Source organism: Mus musculus, chromosome 2 (assembly GCF_000001635.26).
Source record: "Mus musculus strain C57BL/6J chromosome 2, GRCm38.p6 C57BL/6J".
NCBI lineage: Eukaryota > Metazoa > Chordata > Mammalia > Rodentia > Muridae > Mus > Mus musculus.
Window position 1 is genome coordinate 67,322,370 of NC_000068.7, and position 20,865 is coordinate 67,343,234.

The 20,865-nt window shown below is 36.3% G+C and overlaps 1 long non-coding RNA gene across 1 annotated transcript in view; it reads right to left on the bottom strand.

Moving 5' to 3' along the window:
* The window catches only part of Gm13599, a 90,066-nt gene that overhangs the window by 12,733 nt on the left and 56,468 nt on the right, over positions 1-20,865 (bottom strand). The window contains exon 3 of the long non-coding RNA XR_374609.1: positions 19,431-19,485. This is a non-coding gene — a long non-coding RNA (predicted gene 13599). The remainder of the gene's footprint in view (positions 1-19,430; positions 19,486-20,865) is intronic.

Sequence of the window (20,865 nt, forward strand, 5' to 3'; positions counted from 1 at the left end):
AATTTCTGGACAGATACCAGGTACCAAAGTTGAATCAGGATCAAGTTGACCATCTAAACAGTTCCATATCCCCTAAAGAAAGAGAAGCAGTTATTAATAGTCTCCCAGCCAAAAAAAACCCAGGACCAGACAGGTTTAGTGCAGAGTTCTATCAGACCTTCAAAGAAGATCTAATTCCAGTTCTGCACAAACTATTTCACAAAATAGAAGTAGAAGGTACTCTACCGAACTCATTTTATGAAGCCACAATTACTCTGATACCTAAACCACAGAAAGATCCAACAAAGATAGAGAACTTCAGACAAATTTCTCTTATGAATATAGATGCAAAAATACTCAATAAAATTCTCCCTAACCGAATCCAAGAACACATTAAAGCAATCATCCATCCTGACCAAGTAGGTTTTATCCCAGGGATGCAGGGATGGTCTAATATATGAAAATCCATCAATGTAATCCATTATATAAACAAACTTAAAGACAAAAACCACATGATCATCTCGATAGATGCAGAAAAAGCATTTGGCAAGATCCAACACCCATTCATGATAAAAGTCTTGGAAAGATCAGGAATTCAAGGCCCATACCTAAACATGATAAAAGCAATCTACAGCAAACCAGTAGCCAACATCAAAGTAAATGGAGAGAAGCTGGAATCAATCCCACTAAAATCAGGGACTAGACAAGGCTGCCCACTTTCTCCCTACCTTTTCAACATAGTACTTGAAGTATTAGCCAGAGCAATTCGACAACAAAAGGAGATCAAGGGGATAGAAATTGGAAAAGAGGATGTCAAAATATCACTTTTTGCAGATGATATGATAGTATATATAAGTGACCCTAAAAATTCTACCAGAGAACTCCTAAACCTGATAAACAGCTTTGGTGAAGTAGCTGGATATAAAATTGACTCAAACAAGTCAATAGCCTTTCTGTACACAAAGAATAAAACCGGCTGAGAAAGAAATTAGGGAAACAACACCCTTCTCAATAGTCACAAATAATATAAAATATCTTGGCGTGACTCTAACTAAGGAAGTGAAAGATCTGTATGATAAAAACTTCAAGTCTCTGAAGAAAGAAATTAAAGAAGATCTCAGAAGATGGAAAGATCTCCCATGCTCATGGATTGGCAGGATCAACATTGTAAACATGGCTATCTTGCCCAAAGCAATCTACAGATTCAATGCAATCCCCATCAAAATTCCAACTCAATTCTTCAACGAATTAGAAAGAGCAATCTGCAAATTCATCTGGAATAACAAAAAAACCTAGGATAGCAAAACCTCTTCTCAAGGATAAAAGTACTTCTGGTGGAATCACCATGCCTGACCTAAAACTTTACTACAGAGCAATCGTTATAAAAACGGCATGGTACTGGTATAGTGACAGACAAGTAGACCAATGGAATAGAATTGAAGACCCAGAAATGAACCCACACACCTATGGTCACTTGATCTTCGACAAGGGAGCTAAAACCATCCAGTGGAAGAAAGACAGCATTTTCAACAATTGGTGCTGGCACAACTGGTTGTTATCATGTAGAAGAATGCAAATTGATCCATACCTATCTCCTTTTACTAAGGTCAAATCTAAGTGGATCAAGGAACTTCACTTAAAACCAGAGACACTGAATCTCATAGAGGAGAAAGTGGGGAAAATCCTTGTAGATATGGGCACAGGGGGAAAATTCCTGAATAGAACAGCAATGGCTTGTGCTGTAAGATCGAGAATTGACAAATGGGACCTAATGAAACTCCAAAGTTTCTGCAAGGCAAAAGACACCGTCAATAAGACAAAAAGACCACCAACATATTGGGAAAGGATCTTTACCTATCCTAAATCAGATAGGGGACTAATATCCAACATATATAAAGAACTCAAGAAGGTGGACTTCAGAAAATCAAATAACCCCATTAAAAAATGGGACTCAGAAGTGAACAAAGTATTCTCACCTGAGGAATACCGAATGGCAGAGAAGCACCTGAAAAAATGTTCAACATCCTTAATCATCAGGGAAATGCAAATCAAAACAACCCTGAGATTCCACCTCACACCAGTCAGAATGGCTAAGATCAAAAATTCAGGTGACAGCAGATGCTGGCGAGGATGAGGAGAAAGAGGAACACTCCACCATTGTTGGTGGGATTGCAGGCTTGTACAACCACTCTGCATATCAGTCTGGTGGTTCCTCAGAAAATTGGACACAGTACTACCTGAGGATCCAGCAATACCTCTACTGGGCATATATCCAGAAGATGTCCCAACCGGTAAGAAGGACACATGCTCCACTATGTTCATAGCAGCCTTATTTATAATAGCCAGAAGCTGGAAAGAAACCAAATGCCCCTCAACAGAGGAATGGATACAGAAAATGTGGTACATTTACACAATGGAGTACTACTCAGCTATTAAATAGAACGAATTTATGAAATTCCTTAACCAAATGGATGGACCTGGAGGGCATCATCCTGAGTGAGGTAACACATTCACAAAGGAACTCACACAATATGTACTCACTGATAAGTGGATTTTAGCCCAAAACCTAGGATACCCAACATATAAGATACAATTTCCTAAACACATGAAACTCAAGAAAAATGAAGACTGAAGTGTGGACACTTTGCCCCTCCTTAGAAGTGGGAACAAAACACCCTTGGAAGGATTTACAGAGACAAAGTTTGGAGCTGAGATGAAAGGATGGACCATGTAGAGATTGCCATATCCAGGGATCCACCCCATAATCAGCATCCAAACGCTGACACCATTGCATACACTAGCAAGATTTTATCGAAAGGACCCAGATGTAGCTGTCTCTTGTGAGACTATGCCGGGGCCTAGCAAACACAGAAGTGGATGCTCACAGTCAGCTATTGGATGGATCACAGGGCCCCCAATGGAGGAGCTAGAGAAAGTACCCAAGGAGCTAAAGGGATCTGCAACCCTATAGGTGGAACAACATTATGAACTAACCAGTACCCCGGAGCTCTTGACTCTAGCTGCAAATGTATCAAAAGATGGCCTAGTTGGCCATCACTGGAAAGAGAGGCCCATTGGTCATGCAAACTGTATATGCCCCAATACAGGGGAATGCCAGAGCCAAAAAAAAAAAAATGGGAATGAGTGGGCAGGGAAGTGGGCGGGAGGGTATGGGGGACTTTTGGCATAGCATTGGAAATGTAATTGAGGAAAATATGTAATATTTAAAATAAATAAATAAATAAATAAATAAATAAATAAATAAATAAATAGAACCATATACTTGCTGTTTTATGAATAAGGCTTTGTAAACAATATATCATGAAAGGAGTTATGTATACCCAGGGCTATGAATCCCTGAAAATATTACCTTCCCCACTTGAAAAAAAGTTACTTTTATGAATACTTTAAGATGTAGATACACGTACAGTAGCCATTTGTATTCCCTTCTAAGAGTTTCATTTAAAAGCGTGTGCTTTGGTTTTCCAGCTGTACTGGCTAGTTTTGTGTCAACTTGACACAGGCTGGAGTTATCACAGAGAAAGGAGCTTCAGTTGGGGAAATGCCTCCATGAGATCCAGCTGTAAGGCATTTTTTCAATTAGTCATCAAGGAGGGAGGTCCCTTTGTGGGTGGTTCCATCTCTGGGCTGATAGTCTTGGTTCTATAAGAGAGCAGGCTGAGCAAGCCAGGGGAAGCAAGCCAGTAAGTAATATCCCACCATGGCCTCTGCATCAGCTCCTGCTCCCTGACCTGCTTGAGTTCCAGTCCTGACTTCCTTGGTGGTGAACAACAGTACGAAAGTGTAAGCTGAATATACCCTTTCCTCCCTAACTGGCTTCTTGGTCATGATGTTTTGTCCAGAAATAGAAACCCTGACTAAGACACCAGCTCTCCATAAACTCATACTATAGCTCACAAATGCAATAATATCCTTAAGGAACTGGATGTTGTTTTCATTCGTTCTTCCAGGCATAATCAAGAACGTAATCGAAACTGTGCACTGAGCCACTTGCTCCCATCTAAAGTAGAGTTTTCATCCATTCCAAAGTGTTCCAACAAGTTTGTGTGAAGGCAAAACTCAAAGTGTAAAGAGAAACATAGACTGAAGAAAAAAATTCCCAGTTATCGGTATCTTTCAGACCAAAATTTACAAAAGGGTTTTGTAGTTATTTAATAGTACAAAGTGATATGCTGATTGCACAGAGTATGAGCTTTCAAATAATAATTGAACAGAAATAATAACCATTATTAATAATAAAGAAAAGTATACTGTGACCTTCTAGCTTCAATTTAAACTTTAAATCATTATTTAAACATTTAAAATGAAAATCAATATGTGTGTATACATAGTATAAGTATATGCTATATGTAATGTAAAACAACCTATCCTACAAAAAATGTTTTTATTATAGTTTTAAAATATAAAAATCATTATAACGCAAAAAGTGTTGTTCTCCTTATCTTGCATGAGATGATCCAAGTTTTTATCTAACGTCATGATTTACTTTAAAATTCACTCTATACATCTAAAAACTTAGAGATTTTCTATCTACCCCAGATTCCTTTATGTTTTCCTATAATTGTTTCAACCACATATGATGTGTTTAATCTGATAAGAATCTTCTATGTTTAAAGAAACAATGTTTATAACCATTGTTTCTTTAAACATATAACATTATAAATTCCTACAGTCTACCTTTTTCTTTTTTTTTTAAGTGTGTTTTGTTTTTTTGTTTTTGTTTTTTTTGTTTTTGTTTTTGTTTTTTCCATTTTTTATTAGGTATTTAGCTCATTTACATTTCCAATGCTATACCAAAAGTCCCCCATACCCACCCACCCCCACTCCCCTACCCACCCACTCCCCCTTTTTGGCCCTGGCGTTCCCCTGTATTGGGGCATATAAAGTTTGCCTGTCCAATGGGCCTCTCTTTCCAGTGATGGCCGACTAGGCCATCTTTTGATACATATGCAGCTAGAGTCAAGAGCTCCGGGGTACTGGTTAGTTCATAATGTTGTTCCACCTATAGGGTTGCAGATCCCTTTAGCTCCTTGGGTACTTTCTCTAGCTCCTCCATTGGGAGCCCTGTGATCCATCCATTAGCTGACTGTGAGCATCCACTTCTGTGTTTGCTAGGCCCCGGCATAGTCTCACAAGAGACAGCTACATCTGGGTCCTTTCGATAAAATCTTGCTAGTGTATGCAATGGTGTCAGCGTTTGGATACTGATTATGGGGTGGATCCCTGGATATGGCAGTCTCTACATGGTCCATCCTTTCATCTCAGCTCCAAACTTTGTCTCTGTAACTCCTTTTATGGGTGTTTTGTTCCCAATTCTCTACCTTTTTCAATGGAGTTTTATTTCAAAACATAATTGGACTAATTGCTTATGAGAAGCAACCAGTTCTTGTGATTGTCTTCAGAATATGACTCTTGAATCCAGCATTGTCCATGAGACAGAGTCTCATTCATTCTTCTGATAATTGTCCCTGTTTGTTTCTGTGATGCTGTGATAAAACACTGACAGATAGATAGATAGAAAGATAGATAGATAGGTAGATAGATAGATAGATAATAGATGATAGATAGATAGATAGATAGATAGATAGATAGATAGATAGATGATAGATAGATAGATAGATAGATAGATAGATAGATAGATAGATAGATAGATAGATAGGGGAGCTCTGTCTACTGGGGGCTAGTTCTCCAATATTAGCAATTAAAATATTGCTCCAAAGACATTTCCACAATCCAATCTGATGAAGCCAATCCCTCAAATGAGGTTCTCTCTGCCCAGGTGATTGTCAAGGTGACAAGCACTGGACAAATATGCTTCACTTAAATACCTTTCTGTAAATGCCTTATTTCTATTTTGACCCCTTCAATACCTCCAAGGATTATATTCTATGATTTATTGATGCAAATATTACTCTGTTCATGTGTATTGGGCTTAACAGAAGATCTGTTCAGAGACAATTTAGTTTGGGAATTTTTCTTTTCATTATTGAATCAGAATGTAATAATTAGTCAAAAATGCCTTGCTGCCTTTCTAAAATTTTCACTACATAAACATTAAATTTATAATAATAAATACTGTTTACTATTTTAAACTTTTACTACTCTGCATGTGAAGTCCCTAAGACTGGGGCAATAATAAGATTTAAGAATTTTATATAAAGTGATAAGTAGAAACAAAACAAATGTGGTACTATATAAAAACCTGTAGACAAATTGCTAAAATTAAAACATATTAACTCTACAGATTTGAAAAATTGAGTACATTCCAATAAAAGAACCCCAAACCGATTTGTTTTCCTAACAAAACTTACTTTCTGCATAAAAATGTTAATTTGTTTACCAGTTATCCATTTTATTTTTCAAAAACCAGTTGATATAATATTTGATTGATCATGACAAAAATTTAATTTAGATGACATAACCAAGTATAAAGCCAACAAAACAAGTGCCTATCACAGAGGATTCTTTTGCTTTTAGATTTAAGTGTGTCTGCGTGAGCCTATGTGACCAAGTGTTCTGCTTTCATACACGATCCTGCTGGGGTCAGAAGAGGACCTCGGATGCCATGGAACTGAAGTTATAGATGTTTGACTGTTGTCATATGGGTGCTGGGAACCAAACAGGGCTTTTTGCTAGAACATCGAGCACTCTTGAAAACTGACCTGTCTCTACAGACACAAATACACATTTATCATCAGCGGTTAATTTAATTTTGAAAAGATAACATGTCACTTTTAGATACTGAGGGATAAACTCACTCTTTTCAATGACTCTAATTTCCTTGTTCATAAAGCCCTCTAATGTACGTCTATTTGTATATTTACTTAATAAGCTATTTCTTCATTTATTTAACAGTTTTTGTGTATACTTTACACTCTATTAAAGAAACCTATCAATTTTCCCGTGACTAGTTGCCTTGAGATTATATGAAATAAGGCTCTGATAGGAGTCTTATTTAAAATTCTAAATGTAAAGGATACTCAAGTAATATGCATAAATGTACAGGTATGTAGTGCTCTGGAATGTTGCAAATTTCTTACCCATGAATGTATAAATGCATTATTATCTAAGTAATGTTTTGTATATGGTTATGTAGGACAATAAAAATTACTCAGAAATATAAAATATTAGTAGCCCGCACATATGCTAACTATTCTATTTTAAAGAGCAAGCTCTCAGGTGCCAGGCACTAAAAATACAGGACCCTGTTATAGCTCTCTCTTTTAAGGTTATGCCAGTGCCTGGCAAATACAGAAGTGGATGTTCACAGTCATCTATTGGATGGAACACAGGGCCCCTAATGAAGGAGCTAGAGAAAGTACCCAAGGAGCTGAAGAGATCTGCAACCCTATAGGAGGAACAACAATATGAATGAACCAGTACCCCCAGAGCTGTGTCTCTAGTTGTGTATGGAGCAGAAGATGGCCTAGTTGGCCATCAATGGGAGAAGTTTTTTTTTTTTTCAATTTTTTATTAGATATTTTCTTCATTTACATTTCAAATACTATCCTGAAAGTCCCCTATACCCTCCCTCCTGCCCTGCTCTCCTACCCACTCACTACCACTTCTTGGCTCTGGTGTTCCCCTGTACTGGGGCATATATAAGGAAGTGGGGTGGGTGGGTTGGGGAGCAGGGCAGGGGGGAGGGTATAGAGGGCTTTGGGGATAGCATTTGAAATGTAAATGAAGAAATAATAAAAAAAAATTTTAAATAAAATAAAATGCTGGCAGTAGCCATCACCAAGATGCTTGTGTTGATCTCCCTTTCACATGTTTATCTGGCTCTGTCAAAAGAGTTCTGAACTATCCTGAATATTCTCAGGGCCTCAGAGCACAATAAGGCAGCGCACTTGTGCCCTGAAAAACTTGAAATGCTTCATGACGGTACTTGGGTTTGATTTTTCTTCTGTTTGGTTGTTTGGTTGTTTGGTTTTTGTTTTATTTTGTTTTAGTTTAATAATATTTAAGTTTACCCTAACTTTGCTATCCCTAAATAACTAAAACAAAACCATATACTATAAAATGTCATAAAAAGATGGCAGACAGTCCCAATATATGATGACTACACGCTAAAATAAGTAAGATATTAAATTCTCTTGCATAAATTACAAGCTTAGCAGTCATATAATCATGACTGGATATTAGTTCTAACAATTTAATTGATTTCTTATGGTTATAAATATCAAATATCTTTAAACTGTCTTTAACAGACAAAATTCCCATGTGCTTATTTGTGCTTTTTTTTTTTCATGGTTCAAATATAAATTAAATTATAAGACCATGTCAAAAATAATAATAAATGTTTATTTTTTTAAAAACCTCTATTATTTTTCAAAAGAAAACATAATTTATCACCATTTGTTCTTACTGAGCAACTTTAACATCACTACCATATTTGCAAGTATTAAGAATTCTTTAAATTGTGATCAAATGCTTATAAATTATGACTACATAGTATATTAACTTGTATGTTTTATGTATCAAGAAAATTATATTTTCTAAAACTTCACATATATACATTTTATATTTTCAAAATATTATTGCATATGTATTAAAGACTTATTTGTTTTATTTTCAGTACCCATTCACGTTTCCCATCCTTAGAACACTGGCTAGAATTACCAGCAGAGGATATTACAGATGTACCAACAATCACATCCTTAGCTCATTCCCACTCTTCTGAAGAGGGTTTCACAATTTTACCATTAACTATGATGTCTGCTGTAGACTCTTAATGTATTTAATTAAATTATATTTGTTTGTCATTTAATATTACTTGTAAGAACAAGTAAAGTTGACATTGTAAGTTATACAATAGTGCTTTTCATTTTAAGCTTATCACCTGCATTGAATGCTGTTCTACCATAAAATTTTGATAAATTGTAGAGAATTTAAGAATATCATATTTTAGTGTATGCAAACCTCTAGCCACTATATCAATAAAATATTCAATATAGTATTGTTTTCACAAAACAGTTATCATTTTTCTTTCATAATATTTGTGAGTCTCCAACTGCATTCTTTGCTCTGCTTTGATGTCGACTTATTCATAAACACTGGGGATTTTGAACAGGACTAGGAATAAGTTTCCTTCACTTTTACTGGTGCATAATGGACTCCCTCTTGTTGAAGTCTTGGTTGGTAAGTATGTTCTGTCTGTGCATTGAAGAGAATTCTCTTTTGCTTCCCATGTATTTCTGTTGTAGGCCAACCTCAAGCATCCTGGCCGTCTTTTTCAAGTAATTTTCCTTCATGTCTCTAATCTAGTTTAAAGTTTATCTTGATTTTTTCAGTCTTGTTACTGTGCTGTTCTTATCTTCTCACACACAGAGGGAACTACTAACCAGGATTCTCCATGCACTGTGCTAATAACCACAGTCGTAAGGGCTCCACTCTGCACAAGGTCAGATGTTCTAGAACTCCACTTGAGTTATTTGTGTTTGTCCAAGTTTTCTTAAATATTTAATTGAAAGAGTTACTTACATTATACTTACATCATTCAAATAAATAGGCCAGTTCTTTGCCTACTTTATCTCTTGTTTCCTTTTTCTGGTACTTTGTATTCCTGTAACATTTTGTACAACACTGTTCATTCTATTGGACAACTCACAGTGTTTCTGAGGGATGTTGTTTTCTTTCTAACAAGATTCACTATTTCCTCTACAGGCAAAAAAGAAAGCAGTTTACTCCAGGCAGTTCACGGTGAAACTGTTGAAACATTCTACTTGGTGGGCGGTGAACTCTGATTATCTCCCCATGGGCACTGAATTACTTCAGCAGAAGATTTTTTTAGTCAGATTTTTTTTTTTTAGTTCATTCTGATTGCAGTCTTAAAGTTCTCATTTACAAACAAACAAACAAACAAACCCAAAACAAAAACCATGTAAACAAGAGCAAAATGAAAAACAAAACAAACATAAATACATGAAAATAAACATGAATCATTAGTGCAAGACCCTGGAATGTTATTCTTGGCTCTGTTTACCATGCTCACCCAACCCCATAATGTTGGCATGAACTTCTGGCTCTTGGAGCTCCTGGACCTCATTTCTTTCCTCTAGAGCACTCTAATGTCGATGAGAGCCCCACTGCTCCTCCAGCTTCTTGGCTGTTGTCCAGCTTCCTGGCTTATTAGCAAAAACTAAGACTAACAGAATACCAGTGGGAAGCTGTATTTGAAGTTTTAAACTCACTTTCAATTGGATGCGTTCTTTCTCTATGTGTATTTCTTCCTGTGTGTGTGTCTATCTCTGTCCCTCTGTCTCTGTCTTTCTGACTCTCTCTCTCTCTCTCTCTCTCTCTCTCTCTCTCTCTCTCTCTCTCTCTCTCTCTCTCTGTCTATAAACAAGTACACATACTTTACTTATGTTTCTGGCTGTTTGGAACAACTTCAAGCACAAGCCTTTGCTATTGTATTGGTAGTAGTAGTAGTGGTGGTGGTGGTAGTAGTAGTTGTCATTGTACAATGCATATTAATTGTACAAATCAATGAGATTAACTATGCTATTTCTATACCACATTCTTAAGTCATGCATTTATCATACCCATTAACCTTTATCCCCTGCCAGTCATTTCCACATATGAGATAGAGCATGCAATACTCATTTTTGTGTCACACCTAGCTGGTAACTGAGATTCACTAACATTTCTGTGTTAGCATTGTTCTGCTAATAATGGGCTCCATAGTCACACTCAGAGAAGTGTCAACAATATTTAATATGGAATATATTGTCCATATTCAGTTTACTAGAAGATGAAAGCCAACATTGTATTCAGCTGGTGAAAATATTAGCTGCCTTTCACTTGCATATTAAAAAAAAAATAAAGGACTGAATCCAATAGCCTGTATATCTTCATTAAGTATACATTATGTTATGTAGACTTTGATTTTTACAAAATGAAAATAATTTAGCTTATCTTTCATTAAATTAAAATATGCTGAAACTCCATCCAAGATCCTAGTTTATAACCCCTGTGTTCGTTGGAAATGCTAGCACAAGGAATAATTTTCATGCTCACAGTGTTTTAAAATGTTAAAATGTTTGACTTCTGCCTGCGTCTCTGACATTCGTACTGGGGAATGTTTTTGCAAGTGCTAATGTTTTCAAAGTAACAGTGATTTCAAAGGAAGAGAGACTTGCGACCAGTAGGCAAATGAAAAATGGTAGCATGAAATTCAGTAAAATGTACTGATGGAAACTTTAGAGTAGACTGTGCCCCACTGGGAGTGTGAGGAGCAGACTGGTCAGTTTTGCTTCAGCTAAGACTATTTACAAAATGATAGATTGGAGATTTCACGTGCCCTCAGGCTTCAATTTAGGAGAAGCTATCTCAGAAATGAGTTTTAAATGCTGGCTGAGTTGTCACAGATTATGACTATATGTAATGACTTCAACACTTGACATTTTAAGGCATCCGAGTTATCTGTATAAAACAGCATTTAACTCGTTTTGGTAGCCAGCATGTTTTCTTGAAGTTTTGCTTTTTTTTTAAGTCCTCTGTATGATTGTTGAAATGTAGCCACCACAAGACCTTGACTATTGTTTTTATAGTTTAAAAAAATCAAAAAAATAAATAAAAACCAAAAACCAAAAACAGGCAGCAAAGATAAAACAGCTACTTAGAACCTTAGCAGTTATCCCATCTGAACCCACTAGTGCCTTTAAGCTGCTGGGTTGTTGCAGGTTAAAATGATAGGCCTATGAAATACATGAGAGCAGGGCTTTAATTAACAGGCTTTTGCTGCTTTAAGGAAATATGCATACAATTGATTATCTTCAGCCATCATCTATGTCACTATCTAGCAAAATCAAAGTGGTAGTCATAGAGTAGGAAGCATGAACCATATTCCAAAGATGCTACACAGCTCAAAGATGCTGTAAGTGACATGACATTTCAGCAGAAAACTGCTGACCTGGAAAGCCTTTGTAAGGTTCTCATGTAAATTACAGAAGTCAAACAAAGGGGAGAGGAGTTCTTCTGCTCTCAGAACCATGCTGCTAGAACTAAGGTTGGAAGCTGGGAGGTCAGAAGTCAAGGTGGTAAATAAGTTTGCTATGGAAGCACAAAGCTCCAGGCATGGTGAAGCGGGTACTATTCACACTGTTTTTCCTTCTTGTGTTTATCTGCTTGTACCTCAGCCCTCCTTCAAATTTCAACCCAAATCATTTGATCAACCGGTATAAAAACATCACAAAGGCTCTAGAGCCCACATTAGCCACTGGCATTTTTAAAATCTGCAAGATATACGTGTAGTTTTATACTGCCAGTGTTCTTTTTTTTTTGAATTTTTTATTTTATTTTATTTTAATTAGGTATTTTCTCCATTTACATTTCCAATGCAATTCCAAAAGTTCCCCATACCCTCCCCACCCTCACTCTCCTACCCACACACTCCCACTTCTTGGCCCTGGCATTCCCCTGTACTGAGGCATATAAAGTTTGCAAGACCAATGGGCCTCTCTTTCCATTGATGGCCGACTAGGCCATCTTCTGATACATATGCAGCTAGAGACATGAGCTCTAGGGGGTACTGGTTAGTTCATATTGTTGTTCCACCTACAGGGTTGCAGACCCCTTTAGCTCCTTGAGTACTTTCTCTAGCTCCTCCATTGGGGACCCTGTGTTCCATCCAATTAGCTGACTGTGAGCATCTACTTCTGTGTTTGCTAGGCCCAAGAATAGCCTCACAAGAGACAGCTACATCAAGGTCCTTTCAACAAAATCTTGCTAGTGTATACAATGGTGTCAGCGTTTGAAGGCTGATTATGGGATGGATCCCCGGGTATGGCAGTCTCTAGATGGTCCATCCTTTCGACTCAGCTCCAAACTTTGTTCATAGCCGCCTTATTTATAATAGCCAGAAGCTGGAAAGAACCCAGATGCCCCTCAACAGAGGAATGGATACAGAAAGTGTGGTACATTTACACAATGGAGTACTACTCAGCTATTAAAAAGAATGAATTTATGAAATTCCTAGGCAAATGGATGGACCATCATCATCCTGAGTGATGTAACCCAATCACAAAAGAACTCACATGATATGTACTCACTGATAAGTGGATATTATCCCAGAAACTTAGAATACCCAAGATATAAGATACAATTTGTAAAACACATGAAACTCAAGAAGAACGAAGACCAAAGTATGGACACTTTGCTCCTTCTTAGAATTGGTAACAAAACATCCATGGAAGGAGTTACAGAGACAAAGTTTGGAACTGCCAGTGTTCTTAATGAGCATAAACCCTGTTTGTGCCATCTATTTCAACACCTCTAAATGCTTTGTTTATAAATACTATGGATTGTAAATTTGCATTGTACATGATACTTTTAATGGTCACTTGTATATAACATACATTAAATAAAGTGATTTCTAATAAATAAGTAAATAGCTGAAAAAAGAAAAACATTATTTCATTGTGTTTCATTAAAAAATGCATGTGTTTTCTCTATAAAACTTGATTCATATATATATATATATATATGTGTGTGTGTGTGTGTGTGTGTGTGTGTGTGTGTGTGTATACATACATACACACATACATACATATTCTTTAATCTTTTTTACAGTTCAGACTTTATCCCCCTCTGGACCCTCCCTCTGACTGTTTCACACTCTATACCTCCTCCCTCCTACCCCTGTCTCCAAGAGAATGTCCCCACCCTATCCCCAAGAACTCCCCACTCCCTGTGTCCTCATTCATCCATTATAAAGTAAAATCTTAAGACCATACAACAGAATGGTACCTTTTAACGAAATCAAGGTGATAAATGTGATTATCTGCCTTATTAAAATACTCTATTATTTAAAAACATACACATAACCAGAAAGTCTGTTGGAGGAGACTTATTCGGGCATCTCTGAGGAGATTTTAAATAATAACCCTCTGAATGATAGTAAATTGTATGGCCCTTCCATAACTGATTCACATCTAGGAAACAGATGATGATATAGAATTGAAAATGACCTGTCAAGTTATAATCTATTCCTTGAAAAGCTGCTATAAAAGTGTCTTCCAATAGTGGGGTCTCTTTGATTTGATTGTTTTCTGGGATGTTTAGGAAGACTTAAAGTTCTCATTATCTTACTAAGAAATATAAAGTAGAGTGTGAATGAAGGATGTAAAACACATGCTGTGCAGAACAGAAATCCCCTGCAAGGACATTAGGACATTAACTCCAGTAACAAAAACAGCACCAAACTAGAGCCATTGTGGAATCATGGTCCTTACACAGGATGACCTTTAACAAAATCTAGGAAGACAGAAACCCAAAGTAACTGTTGTTTTTAACATATAAGGAAATCACAAACATTCAGAATGCATTTTGTATTATATCACATTTACTATGTAAGAAAAAAAATATTGGTGTAACTCTTAAGTAGTGGATAGCCAGTATACAAACCCTGCCTGACCCACTTAAGTTCTATTAGTTTTTAATGATTTGTTTGTTAAACTCACTTCTCTAGGCACATAGATCAGATGTGGGATGGAAGATAGAAGTTGTTGGATCATTAATTCATTGTATTGCATTAATACCACATCTAGTGCCTGGTTCTACTCAAATACTCAAAAGTATTAATGTGGATGGGTTAGGCTTCAAGATTAACTTTTATACTAAAATACCATATTCCCCTTGGATACATTGCATATAGCAATTTAATCATAATTTTCTTGAATTTATATGTATATATATATATATATATACATATATATGCATATGGTTCTTATATAAAGATTATTAATTCTTTGATGAACAGTGTGGCCAGATAGGAAATTAGAATAAATTGAGACATATATAAAAGTCACGTGTACCACTATAAAATAAATAAAATATTCTAACTAAAAAGCTGTTCTTAAATTATTTATAGGTTTGTTGTTCTTTAAGCTCAAAAGGAAAGTCTAGCTTGTTTCTAGTCGGACATCCAATTAACTACTTACCATAGATAAAACTGTATTTGATAGAACTAGCTATCTTAACAAGTCTAACATAATTGTTCCATTACTTGACGCTGTTTTAATTACCTGCAGCTTTCTTTTGGAGGTGTATTGCTCTATGCATTCACACAGTGATATTCTGTGTGTAGTTCCTCTTGTGGATAAGAGAAAATTTAGGTGCATAGAAAAGACAAGTCACATGAGCTTACATGGAGAATTACAGTGTCACAAGTCTAGGCTACCATGGTAAAACCCAGAAGTAGGAAAGATTTCAAATCTGAAGGAGTATTGTATTAGGAGAGAGCTGGCCCTCGGGATGGAATCCTGAAGTGGGCCATCTTCTAATTCCCATTGGTTACAAAGAACAAAAAGAAGTTTCTTGCTCTTAGAAATTTCCAGAGGTGTCAGGAAATCAAGTAAACTAGCTTATGTGTGAAGATACAGGAAGGTACTGGTAAGGACATCTTGTGGCTGAGGCTGCAAGTGTGAAGGAGAATAAACTCTGTAAGAGCTGCAGAGTCACAGTTGTGTGTGGCTAATCATAGACTCTTTGAAGAAAGCTACAGGCCGATTTCAGTGTGGCCTGATTTCCAGGATTTATCCATAAGAGGGTCTGTCACATAATAGTACATAGTTCAGGAAGGGTGGCTCAGACAGAGGTGCTTCTCCTTTGTTCCTGCTCTGAGACCCTTACCCTTACCCACTCCTCCTTATGTCTGCATAGATGGCTATCTGTGGATTAACTATCATGCTTCTCTGATATCACTCAAGAACACTCTCCCCCCCTCTCTCTCATTCCCCCTTCCCCTCCCCTTCCTCCTCCCCCCCTCTCTCCATCTCTTTTTTTTCTGTCTACTCCCCTCATTTTGTTGTTTTTCTCAGTATCTAATTATAATAAAATTGATAGGGCTCCACATCTTGATGTGACAGTAGGATATTAAAAACATTGAGCCAGGTATGGTGGTATATATTCTGTAAGCCCAGAACTCTACAAAACTCAGTATCCCATCTTCGCATACAAAGTCATTTCAAGTCCAGTCTGTATAACAGATACATGCATACATACATACATACATACATACATACATACATACATACATACAACCTATCCACAAAACAAAGTAAGCCATTAAGATTACTTAATTGCATGCCTATGTTTATTTGTTTGCATGTGTGCTATGAATATGAGCTATGAATTTGATATACTGTTTAATCTTTTTTATTTGACAAACTATGGCATTCACATATAGGTTTACATACCATATTTCAGTACTTAATCTGACATTTGTATCTATTTGGTTGATATTTTTATCTTAAATCTAATCTTTATGAGAGCAGTGGCATGTAAGTTATTTTATTTATTTCAATATTAACATCAGACACAAATCAACTATGACATAACTATAGGATAAAAATGAGATGGTGACAACTATGTATCACAAAACCTACTGCAAAGCAAGCATGTGACTCCTCCTTTTGTTTCATGCTGTGTGGAAAGCAACAAGTTTTGTGCCAAATGGGTCACTCTGTTTCAGACACTGGTCATTTATCATGTTTCTCTCAAATCATTCTGTATAGTTCTAAGGTCATTAAACATTTAATTTTCAGCTTTCAATTACTGCCCTTTGACATTTCACATTCCTCCTGATTGTCAAAACATCAATCAGCAAGAATCCATTGTTTAAGTTGTGTTCATGATGACAATTTGAAAGAGTAAAATGTTCTTGGCAGAGAGTAGCTTGAGTTAAAAGACCAAAAAATATGCCATTTTGAATAGTTTCTTAAATTCGAACTTCACTGAAGAAATTTATATTAGAACAAGAGAATTGTGCTCCAAATTTACCTAAAGAACTTCTAAAAAGATATAAAACTAAAACTCAATAAGCATTTGATCAAATAAATGGGCAGTACACATTTTTTTTTAATTTACTAACTTCAAAACTATGCCAGGGCCAAGAAGTGGGAGTGGGTGGGTAGGGGAGCAGGGCGGGGGGAGAGTATAGGGAACTTTCAGGATAGCATTTGAAATGTAAATAAAGAAAATATCTAATAAAAAAAGTTAAAAAAATGGAAATGTGTAGAAAACTAAGTTTTCTGTTATTTTAACACAGTTATTCACAATGACAACAATCCACACTTAGAAGCTCTGGTCATTGCAGATCTAATCTTTGAAAAAAGACACTTAGCATCTATGCTTAACACTTTATCAACATCTTCATTAGATAGTTAAACTGATGCCAGATCATGTATTCTGACGTCAAATGTAATCAAGGCCAGATTTAATTCAAACTTTTATTTACTTTGTCATATTTAAATCAATATCAACTGGCAAGATGGTTCACAACATTTTCTAGAGTACAATCTCTCTCTCTCTCCTCTCTCTCTCTCTCTCTCTCCCTCTCTCTCTCTCTCTCTCTCTCCCCTCCCTCCCACCCTCTTCAAAAATCACAGAACTTCAAACATGATTATATTTCAACATATTTTCCTCATCAGAATGAATTATTATGAACTAGCTTTCAGTAATTACTTTGATTTTCATGTAAAAATACCTAAAGCTTAGTTCTTTAATAACAGATTTCTATCGATCTCATACTTTCTTAGGATTAGAACTTGTATTACAGCTAGCTGTGGGGTTCTTCTGATGTCTGAGTCCAGCTACAGTCACATGTGCATCTCCAGCCCTGAAAGCAGGCTAGTGATGGTAAACTATAAAACTCCTTGATATGTCAGGTCATCTCTGTTTTCATGTTCTTCTTACCATAATGCAGTATTTTATTAAATTTAGAAAAATCCATTTAGATCTTATATATTCTAAAGAAAACTTTGTCCATTGTGAATGAGAATCATAAAAATAAAATTATATATACAAAGTAAAAAAAAAAAGTGGGGGTTGATAGAAACAGATATTAGAATTCCAAAGGAACAGACAATGAATGATGACACCCATGGCACATCTCAACTCACCAACTATCTTTCTATACATCAAACACAATCAACTGAAATGCTAACTAAATTATGAAAACACACCCTTATAAGGAGATATTTTTCATCAGACATGTTATATAAATCATTTAATTTAGCAAAGTGATATAAGATTCTGTCGTAATTCTATGCAAAACAGAGAAAACTAGGGTGGTATTGCACGGCTTGACTTAGGATTATATTACAAAGTGATATTGACAAATGTATCCTTTCACTGTAAAGCAGGTCCAGCCTTCTCCTGATGTTTAGTTAGCCCATAGGTCCACACAATTAAGTTATGTATGGAGTAATCAATGAGAAGACAAGTAGGTGTATGAGCCAATGGATAGTACATAAGACAAAGATGTAAGCCAGGCAGCTAAAGCCAACTGCTTCTTCACACAGTCCTGAAAATGCTCATTGGAGAAAATAACTCTCGTTCAATAAATTATCCTGGAAAATTTGAAACCCTCACATAGAAGAAGAAATGAAATACAATATAAAATAAATTCAAGATATATCAAAAACCTCCAAATAAGATGGAACATCTAAAATCTACAATCATTTCCACAATATTAATTCAACCATACATGAACATGGGAGGTTTTCAGGTCTTAGTGTCATCCTTAATTTACTTCAACTGAGATCTAATGTTCTCATTGTAGAAGTCTCTCACCTCCTTTGATAGGTTTATTCTGTGCGGTTTTTTCCAAGGCTATTAGGAATGGGATTATTTTCCCGATTTCTGTCTCAGCATGTTTGCTTGTTAAATTAAAAACAACTAATGAGTTTTATAAGTTACTTTGGGGTCCTGACATATTATTGAAAATATTACTCAGTTCTTGAGTTTTTTGGTGGAGTCTTTGGAATCTCTAATGGCCTATCATCTGCACACAGAAATAAATGGTTTTACCCACCTACCTTTAGATGAGTGTAGGTCTCAAGCCTCAGCACAGAAATTTCTTCTGGCAGTGGATGGTTCTATAGACATCCACGGCTATTCAAAGTGAAGAGAACAAATGATCTGGAGGGGTGCTCAGCCCCAAAGAAGACTCTGTAGTACCTGCTCCACCCAAGCCCAAAGGAAATAGTTGAATGGGGACCTGAAAGACTGTAAGATCCAAATATTGAAGGCTGTTGCCAAATATTTTCTTTTGGACTTGACAGGGCTGTCCCTACCATGAACTCACAACTATGGCTGCCTATGTAAGGCCTAAACATGATCAAACCATTCAACATCCCGAAATGTGGGGCAGTTGCAAGGTCCCCACTCTAACTAGTCTGTTGATACCTGCTAAGGGAGAGTCAGTTTTCCTGCGGATGTGCTGCCTACCTAATGTGTTGTTCATGCTCTCCTCTGGGTGGGCCCACCTGTGTATGCGTACAAGCAGCACTAGAACTGAAAGGTGATAGAGCAGGATATTTCAGTGTTTGGAGAATCTGGGAGTGCCATGGAGTTAGAAATAACCAAAATACAGGATGTTCCTGTGTGACATCTTTAGAGAATTGATAAAATGAAATAAAACTTACAAAAACGCAGATTATGTTTCAAGATCTCGTAGACCATGGCTTTCCGAATAAAACTCTAGAAGATCATGAGAAATAGCAATAATTAATAAGTAATACCATACTAAAGTAAAAGTACAACATGGGAAAAGTAAGCAGAGTGAAGGAAAATACACATAGAGGAAAGCAAGCTTTGTTAGGTACGAGTGTAATAACTCGGTACATGTATTTAAACAGATGGATTTATCCATAACCAAAAAAAAAAAAAGCAAACCAAAGCCACACAATACATCTCTCCCCAGTCAATAAATGCTAGAGAGTATACCAGACAATCAAAGCCTTATATACTATCTTTGAGAAAAATATATCAGTCCATCATCTATGAAAATTAGTATGAAGGTTCTAAAAAAGAAAAAAAGAAAAAAACTGAAATATGACAACATCCATCCTAGTTATGCCAGGTCTACATAATTATCTAAAGAAGTGAAAACCAGCATTCTATAGAGTAGATGAAGACTTGTATTATTTCAGAACTCTTCACAGAAGAAAGCTTATGGAATCAGCGTTGGGGCTCCCTAAAGGTTGACTACATATGGGTATATATATATACACAACTCTCTCACCACAGGAAAGAGAAGAACATTGTTTACAGGAAGATGAATGGGGTTGCAGTAATCCAGTCTCAAAACAAGTCTTGTATGTGGTGTCTTATATACAGAATGTAGACTAAATATGTAAGAGATACAAATGTAATAAACAGAATTACATGGGATGGCAAGGGAACAGAGAAGCTAGAACAATAGAGGTAGCAAGAGGGTGTGTGGGATTTCAAATACAATATACACAAGTATGGGAATATCATAATGTACTCCATTGCAGCTCCTCTGCTAATCAGTACATCCTGATAGGGGGATCCTAAGCTGTAGTTATAAGTGCGAGAGCACATACTGAATTTTCTGGGTTCATATGTGATGCTAATAGCCTGGTCTTGTCAATTGCAGAATGTACCTCCCTTGACAAAGAATAGGATTTTACTATATATTTTCATCTCCAACGTTGCAGGTTTCACCTATGGCTGAACTAGAAAAACAATGTCACAGCATAGTTCTAATACATTAAAGATGTATATGGATGAAAAGAAATAATTGCACTAAACACAAAACAGATAAGAATGCTTAACTGATCAATTGAAATGAACAGCCTGACACCACCTTAAACTGTAGCCACGTTATTCTCTCTGCTTAACACCTGGTGAGGCAACAACAGAAAGGGATGTCTGGTATCCTGACCTAGATACCCCAGGATTCAATTTTATATAAAATGCCATAACACATTTCTCAGTTAAAATAAGTCATGCTTTTATAATCATGCTATAAACTTTAAGCACTTCTTCTGCAAATGTATCAGGTCTTCTCCTACAATATTGTTAGCTTACTGATCTTCACATTTAATGGGTAAG